The sequence below is a fragment of the Zingiber officinale genome, chromosome 3A, assembly GCF_018446385.1.
Source record: "Zingiber officinale cultivar Zhangliang chromosome 3A, Zo_v1.1, whole genome shotgun sequence".
In the NCBI taxonomy this organism is placed as follows: Eukaryota; Viridiplantae; Streptophyta; class Magnoliopsida; order Zingiberales; family Zingiberaceae; genus Zingiber; species Zingiber officinale.
The window spans coordinates 105,067,084-105,074,820 of NC_055990.1; the positions used below are offsets into that span (position 1 = coordinate 105,067,084).

The 7,737-nt window shown below is 37.2% G+C and overlaps 1 long non-coding RNA gene across 1 annotated transcript; it reads left to right on the plus strand.

Annotated features, from left to right (window-relative positions):
* Positions 1–4,387: 4,387 nt before the first annotated feature.
* Positions 4,388–5,101, plus strand: LOC122053931. Its single transcript, XR_006132451.1, has 2 exons — positions 4,388–4,425; positions 4,897–5,101. It is a non-coding gene; the product is annotated as an uncharacterized LOC122053931 (long non-coding RNA).
* Positions 5,102–7,737: the final 2,636 nt, after the last annotated feature.

The window sequence follows — 7,737 nt, forward strand, 5'->3', positions numbered from 1 at the left end:
CATCGCTTCTTCGATCGGTCACGGACCGATCGGATAACCTGAGAGCTCTGTGGTTCGATCGGTCACGAGACCGATCAGATAACTAAGGTATCACTGGATCGGTCGACAGATCGATCTAGACAGCCAAAGTATCACTGGATCGGTCAACAGACCGATCCAATGCCTCTTTTGGTTTTAGAGCTTCCTAGCCCTAAACCCTAAGGTCTTCCTAGCCTAGAGAACGAGCTACCGAGCCCTCTCTGACCTAGTCTGGAGAACGAGCTGCCGAGCCCTCTCCGACTTCGTCCGATCCAGAGAACGAGCTACCGAGCCCTCTCTGACCTAATCCGGAGAACGAGCTGCCGAGCCCTCTCCGACTTCGTCCGGTCCAGAGAACGAGCTACCGAGCCCTCTCTGACCTAGTCCGGAGAACGAGCTACCAAGCCCTCTCCGACTTCCACGTCCGGGTCAGAGAACGAGCTACCGAGCCCTCTCTGACCTAGTCTGGAGAACAAGCTGCCGAGCCCTCTCCGACTTCGTCCGGTCCAGAGAACGAGCTACCGAGCCCTCTCTGACCTAGTCCGGAGAACGAGCTACCGAGCCCTCTCCGACTTCGCATGCCAAGTATCCGTACTTGGACTTCTCCACATGATCAACCTTGATCATTAATCAGTCTGAGTTTAATTAATATCTGATACAAACTTAAATCAGTGTCGACATCAAAACAATAGCCAGGTCAGACTGTATTAACAGTAGTGTCTCGTCGTAGTGGGAGGGTTGTTAGGCAACCTGATAGATTCATATTTTTGGAAGAATCTTCAGACTTGATGCCTGGTGAACATGAACCTGATCCCTGGACATATGATGAAGCACTCCAAGATAAAGATGCAGCATCTTGGCAAAGTGCAATGAACTCTGAAATAGAATCTATGTACTCTAATTAGGTCAGGGAGCTTATAGAACCACCAAATGGTGTAAAAGGCAATGAGTCTACAAAAGAAAAAGAGGGACAGATGGGAAGGTGGAAACCTTCAAAGTAAGACTTGTTGCAAAAGGGTATACTCAGAAAGAGGGAATAGATTATGAAGAAACCTTTTCGCCGGTAACCATGTTTAAGTCTATCCAAATTTTTTTATCTATTGCCGCTCATATGGATTATGAGATTTGACAAATGGATGTCAAGACAGCTTTCCTTAATGGAAGTCTTGAAGAAAATATTCATATAAAGCAACCAGAGGGATTCATTGCGAAGGGCAAAGAGCATCTTGTATGTAAGCTCAATTGGTCTCTCTTTGGACTGAAGTAAGTTTCGAGATCTTGGAACATCCGGTTTAATGAAGTAATCTAGTCTTATGGACTTATTCAGTATCCGGATGAGTCTTGTGTATACAAGAAGAGTGACGGAAATGTGGTGGTATTTCTTGTACTATACATAGATGACATTTTGCTCATTGACAACAATGTCAAAGTGTTATCAGACGTAAGGGTATGGTTATCCAAGCAGTTTGATATGAAGGATTTGGGAGAATGTGAACATATTCTTGGGATCAAAGTAATAAGGGATCGCAAGAAAAGAATATTGTGTTTATCCCAAGCTTCATACATTGATAGTATTCTAGCTCGTTTTAGCATGCAAAACTCCAAGAAAGGCTTTCTACCTTTTCGGCATGGAATACCTTTATCTAAAGAGATGTCTCCTAAAACAACAAATGAAATAGAGGACATGAAGGCAGTTTCTTATGCTTCGGCTGTAGGAAGCCTAATGTATGTGATGTTATGTACGAGACCGGATATCTATTTTACCATGGGCATGGTTAGCAGATATCAAAGTAACACAGGACAAGGACATTGGACTCACTACAAGAAAACATGGCTTCAAAACGGATTTTTAAAATGAAAATAAAATCTGTTTCAGATTTTTATAAATCAAGGACAGATTTGATACAGAATTATTAATCCGTTTCATTTTAGTAAATTATAATTTTTTTTAAAAAATAAGACAGAATTTAAAACAAATTTGAAACAAAATTACATATAATTTTTTATAAACAAAAATAAATACAAATTATAAACAAAATTTGGGACGGTATAATTTCTGTGATAAAGTTTGTTTATAAATTAATTAAAATTTAAAACAGAAATAAAATTTGTTTCAAATTTATATAATTGAGATAGACAGATTCTCTACAAAATCATTAATTTATTTAACTTTAATAAAATATAATATTTGAAAAGAAATTTAAAATAAATTTTAAAATAAATTTTGATACGAAATCACATATAAATTTTATAAACAAAAAATAAATATGGATTATAAACGGAATTTGAGACCGCAAAATCTTACAAATTTTGTTTAAATATTTAATGAAAATTAAAATGGAAATAAAATTTGTTTTAGATTCATATAAATGATTTGATACAAAATTGTAAATCTGTTCACTTTGATAAAATATAATATATGAAAAAACTTTAAACATAATTTAAACCAAATTTAATATGAAATTACATATAACTTTTTATAATCAAAAATAAATATGAATTATGTTTTCTAACCCTTCCTCCTTTCCTTAATTTGTCTTTGGTTTTAGTAGAATAGGTACGCATTCTTCTTCCCCCGCCTCTGATTTTTTTTCTCGTTCTTGTTGGGGCCATCTCATGCGGCTGCAAGGTTGGCCGTAGCTGCGAGGTCGGCATCGACTGTGAGGTCGGTCGCGGCTACTAGAGGTTGACTGTTGTCGCTTCTCATGGCCACAAGGTTCGCGACCGCTTCAATCGACCCCCTCATGCAACCGAGAGGTTGTGCACCCTACGATCCCGGGATGTCGCCTACTATTAATATGTGATAACTAGCATTTTGATGCATTATTTTCCCCTATATTTTAATGTTTTAATCCACTCATATGGTTAATTGTTGATTTTTATCATGCTTATTGAGTTTGATGCATATTATGAGTTTCGTTATAATTCTTGTTATTTTTATGGATTTCTACTTATAATTGTACACTTTTTTTTTGGTAGGGATTGAACTCAAGTTGGACCAAATTAAACCTAAAGACTTGAGTCAAGGAGAAGTCTAATATGGAGAAATATGAGCCATTGGATCAAATATGAAGCAAAGTAATCAAAGGACTCCGATCTAATTAATTCTAGTTGTTCATCGAGATCTGGTTGATTTTGGTCGATCTGTGTAGATCTGGGATTTTCCGAGCCGTTCACTATGATCTAGCCATCTTGATCATTTAACTAGTTCTAGTCGATCCTGATCGTTTAATCAGATTTGATCTCATCCATTCACCTAGATCTGGTCCAATCCTGACCGTCCGATCAGATTTGGGAAAATAAGAGTGGATGAAGCACAGTTTGTTCATCTATTCTCTGCTTCCTCACGCGATCGTTGCCGGAACGCCACCCCTTCTCATCGAACTCCACCTTCAATCGGTCGGCGAGTTCATCTACCACTCCACCTCCGGCCGATCGATCCTCTCCATCTTGCCCATCTGCATCCCGTCACCCTCCTCCATCCCGGCCTCATCTTCTTACCGACGCGAACGCTGCCCAATGCTAACTCCACCACCACTGGCACACCAAGGAAAGGGGTTTTCTCCCTCTGGTCATCGCCCATCGCGCATCTCCTTCCTCTTCTCATCTTCCTTCCACGATAAGCCTTCAAGCTTCCAACAGCAGCTCCACCACATCTCTTCCATATCCGCTCTTTGATCTACGAGTTCTTGGGCTTTCCCAGCTTCGTATTCGATCCAAACAGCTATCTTCTTCATCCATCTTCGATTCAGCAGCCTTCTCTTCTTCGCCAAGTCCGCAACAATTCCCTTCACCACCAGACAGCTTCATATGCACCTCACAGAAATTGGGTTGTTCCTTTTATCATGGATGTGTGTTGATGTTTTTTATTGAATGCTTGTATTAAACTTGATCTTCTTTAATTAGATTGAACGCACTTGATTTTAATTGTTTCATGCACACAACTTGTTTGATGAAATGTTCTAATCTTCTAATTCCTGCATGTAACGTGTTCGGTAAAATGTCTCTTTCAATAGTTTGGTTCAATTTGATGCATCTTAGTTTGCTTTACTCTTGCTTTGTATTGATCTTTCAATTGCTAAGTTTTATGTCTTCATTTAAATGCAATTAGGTTAAGTTAGTGTCTTCATTTAAATGCAGTTAGTTTTATGTCTTCATTTCTATGTTTAGTGTGTATTGTGTTTTAAGTTGTTACATATTGTTTCCTTATAGCCATAATATTCTAACTAATTTGTAGATGAGAATGAGGTTATCTGGAGGTAATCAAGTTATCCAAGAATGATCTGTAATTATTTAATGAGGTCATTCTACTTTTCCATATTCTATTGTGACTTATGTTTCACTTGTTAGTATCATGCAGGATACCAAGAGCAAATGTTGCATTCAAAACCATCTTTTAATCTTTTGGTAGGTACTATTTACTTACTATTTGCTATAGTCTTGTTTATTAATATTACAGGATTATTTCTTAGCAATATTTATAGTTTGTGTGGTATTGTGTTTGTGGATATTAAGATTTTTTAGTTTATGATTTAAATTAATTAATGTACAATAAGAAGACCAGCGAGTCTTTTCTATTGTCTTGTATTTGATTTTGTTATATGTACTTAGAGATTCTAAGTTTAAGATTCAAATTCGAAGAAAATCCTACTTAAGTATTTGTTCACATTGACCTAATTTTTATGGTTTTGTTATGCCTATTGTTTTAAAGCCAAAAGAGTCTTCATGACTTGTTGATTCTTTAGCATTGACAACTAACTATGGACTAATTAGTGGATGAACATTGATATTGACTATGACTTTTGTACCATTTCAATTTATTTGTATTAAAAATTCTGATATTGTAAGACTTACTTGTTTCATGTTTTGATTTGTTAGATTGTCTCAACAAAATTGGTTGGTTCATTAATTTGTACAAGAGAAGCAATTTCTCTCATGGAGTTCAAAGACAAGGAGGGTCGTGATAGACAATGTAATATAAAAATTAGATTACTTATGGTAAGATTTAAAAATTTGTATAGTTGTTTATAGTTTGATTATTGGTCAAATTTATTTGGATAATGTAAATATTTATTTATTTTAATGTTAATTGTACGATACATTTGGAATTAGAAATTATTTCTTTTTAATAATTTTAATTTATTTGAAATGAAGACTTGTTTTAATATATTGATGAGAAATATAATAATATTTAGTGATAAATTTAAAAATAAAATTATATACGGATTTATAAATGGAATTGTAAATAGATTTATAAACAAGATTACTAACAAATTTAAAACAAAATTAGAGACAAAATTTACATTTAAAATCAATTTTATTTTGTTAACTTAAAAACAGATTTATAAACAATTTTTTTTATCCATTTCTAAAATTAGAGACGGAATATTTGTTGGATCGAAAGCGCTAGGGGGGGGGGTGAATAGCGCTCGTGGCTATTTTATCGATTTAAAACACAGAGTAGAAACGCAGCGGAAAGTAAATGCAAACACAGAAGACACAGTCAATTTACTTCGTTCGGAGTCTAGCTCGACTCCTACTCGAAGGCCCGTGATCCTTGATCGCTTTACGTGGGCAACAACTATAAATCCAGAATTATTACAAGCTAGAAGCAATTACAGTTAAGTACAAATAAGAAAGTTATACCAACGAACAAGAAAATAGAAGAGCTTTGGAGTTTCAGTTCGTTGTAGCAGCAGGGCGTTGTTGAAGCGTACGGAGCACACAAGAGCACAAAACTTCTGTTCGGAAATCGATGATCTGAGCTGCACCTCGAGGCCTCCTTTTATAGCTCTGCAAAGTCTGATCCAGATCCCCAAGCTTCGGGATCAAGTTTGACTCGACGTGGATCGGTCGACCAATCCCAATGTTCGGTCGACTGATTAGGCGATCTTCTCCCATCCGATCCGCCCGATCCTCTCGCTTCGCTGGTCAAACTCTATCTGAGGTTCGGTCGACCGATCCCAGGGTCCAGTCGACCGATCAGTCTCCTCTGACCCGCACACCTCAGCTTGATCCAATCGACACCTATCCCAGGTTCGGTCGACTGATCCCAAGGTCCGGTCGACCGATCCCTGGTCGAGCCCGGTCCAACTTCTGGAGACCTGATCTGTTATCTTGGAGGTTCGGTCGACCGAATCTAAGGTTTGGTCGACCGATCCCGGTCAGTTCTAACCATGCACGAAAATATTAGTTTCCTGCAAAATAGAGTTAGAACACAAAAAGATAATACGATAAATAAAATTGTCAGTCATTGGACTGACCGGGTCTGACTTTGGATTTCCTACCGGAAATCCTAGGTCGACCCGACGCCTACTGTTCCCTCTACGGGGAACGCGTCCTCACCTACTCCACTAAGGAGATTTACCTGTTGCCAGTGCGATCCTCCAGATTGACTGGACTTTTGCTCAGCACTCGACGCTTCCAGACTTTCTGCTGGACATCCGCTTCCCGGCTAGTCCAGTCTTTCATTTGGTTCGCGACACCAGGACTTTCCACCTAGGGTTACCACCCCCTAGGACTTTTGCCTGAAGCCATCGACCTGCCAAGACTTTCCGCATAGGGTTACCACCCTCTATGACCTAGGGTTACCGCCCCCTAGGGTTTTCCCTTTGCCTAACCGCAGCTAGGACTTTTCTCCACCTAGGGTTACCACCCCCTAGGACCTAGGGTTACCACCCCCTAGGACCTAGGGTTACCACCCCCTAGGACCTAGGGTTATCACCCCCTAGGGTTTTCACCTGCCTAACCGCAGTTAGGAATTTTCTGAAATACTCATTCAACATGTTAGATAACAACACACCTTAACTTTGAATCCTTTGTCATTATCAAAACTTAGGTTCGATCGTCGGATGCTTCCCGCACCAACAATCTCCCCCTTTTTGATTATGGCAACCCAAATTCAAAGTTAAGTAAAACAGATGCATGAATATATCAAAAGATTTTAAGTGAACAAGCTTAAGTATATAAATTCAAATAAAAGCATTACTTAAGCTAACACTTAAACTTTTGTGAAGCTCCCCCTCAATACAGAGCTTCCCTTTACTTTTGAATTAGATTTTGATATTGTGATTTTGTTTTACTTTGAATTTCCCTACTCTCTCCCTTTGCCATTTATCAAAAAATAAGTCAGTTTCAAGCAATTTTTAATTTTTCTTAGGAAAAAAACAGATTAGGCTTATGAATAGTAAATTACTTTGGAAAATTTTTTTAACTAAGTTTAAAAGGCTAATATTTTGTAGACTATTAAGAACGATTTTAGCCACTTTTGAAACTTAGTTGATTTTTGAAATATACTTAGCTATATTTTGAAAATCTTAAAGAATATTGAAGTCTCTTATTACTTAGCAAAAATTATTTTGAAGGCAATGAGTAAGAATTTTGCAAAACTATGATTTTTAATACTTTAAGGTAAAAAAAATAGCTGAGTAAGAATTTATAAAAAGTTAGATTTGAAAGGTTGGCTAAGTTTACAAAAGTTTGAAGGTTTTTATATGAACTACTTAGCTTAAGTTAAAAAGACACTTAGCTTAACAATACTTATTGTTGAAAAATTAGAAGTAAGAACTTGTTAATTTTTAGGACGAAGAGGGAGAAACTAAATGTTTAATTTAGTTTATTTAATCAAATTGGTTGGTCCTTAAGTCCAAGCATGAGTCAAGTTAAATAGATGTTAAGTTATCTAAATTGTTTTGATCAGGTATCAGAACTCTAAAGTAC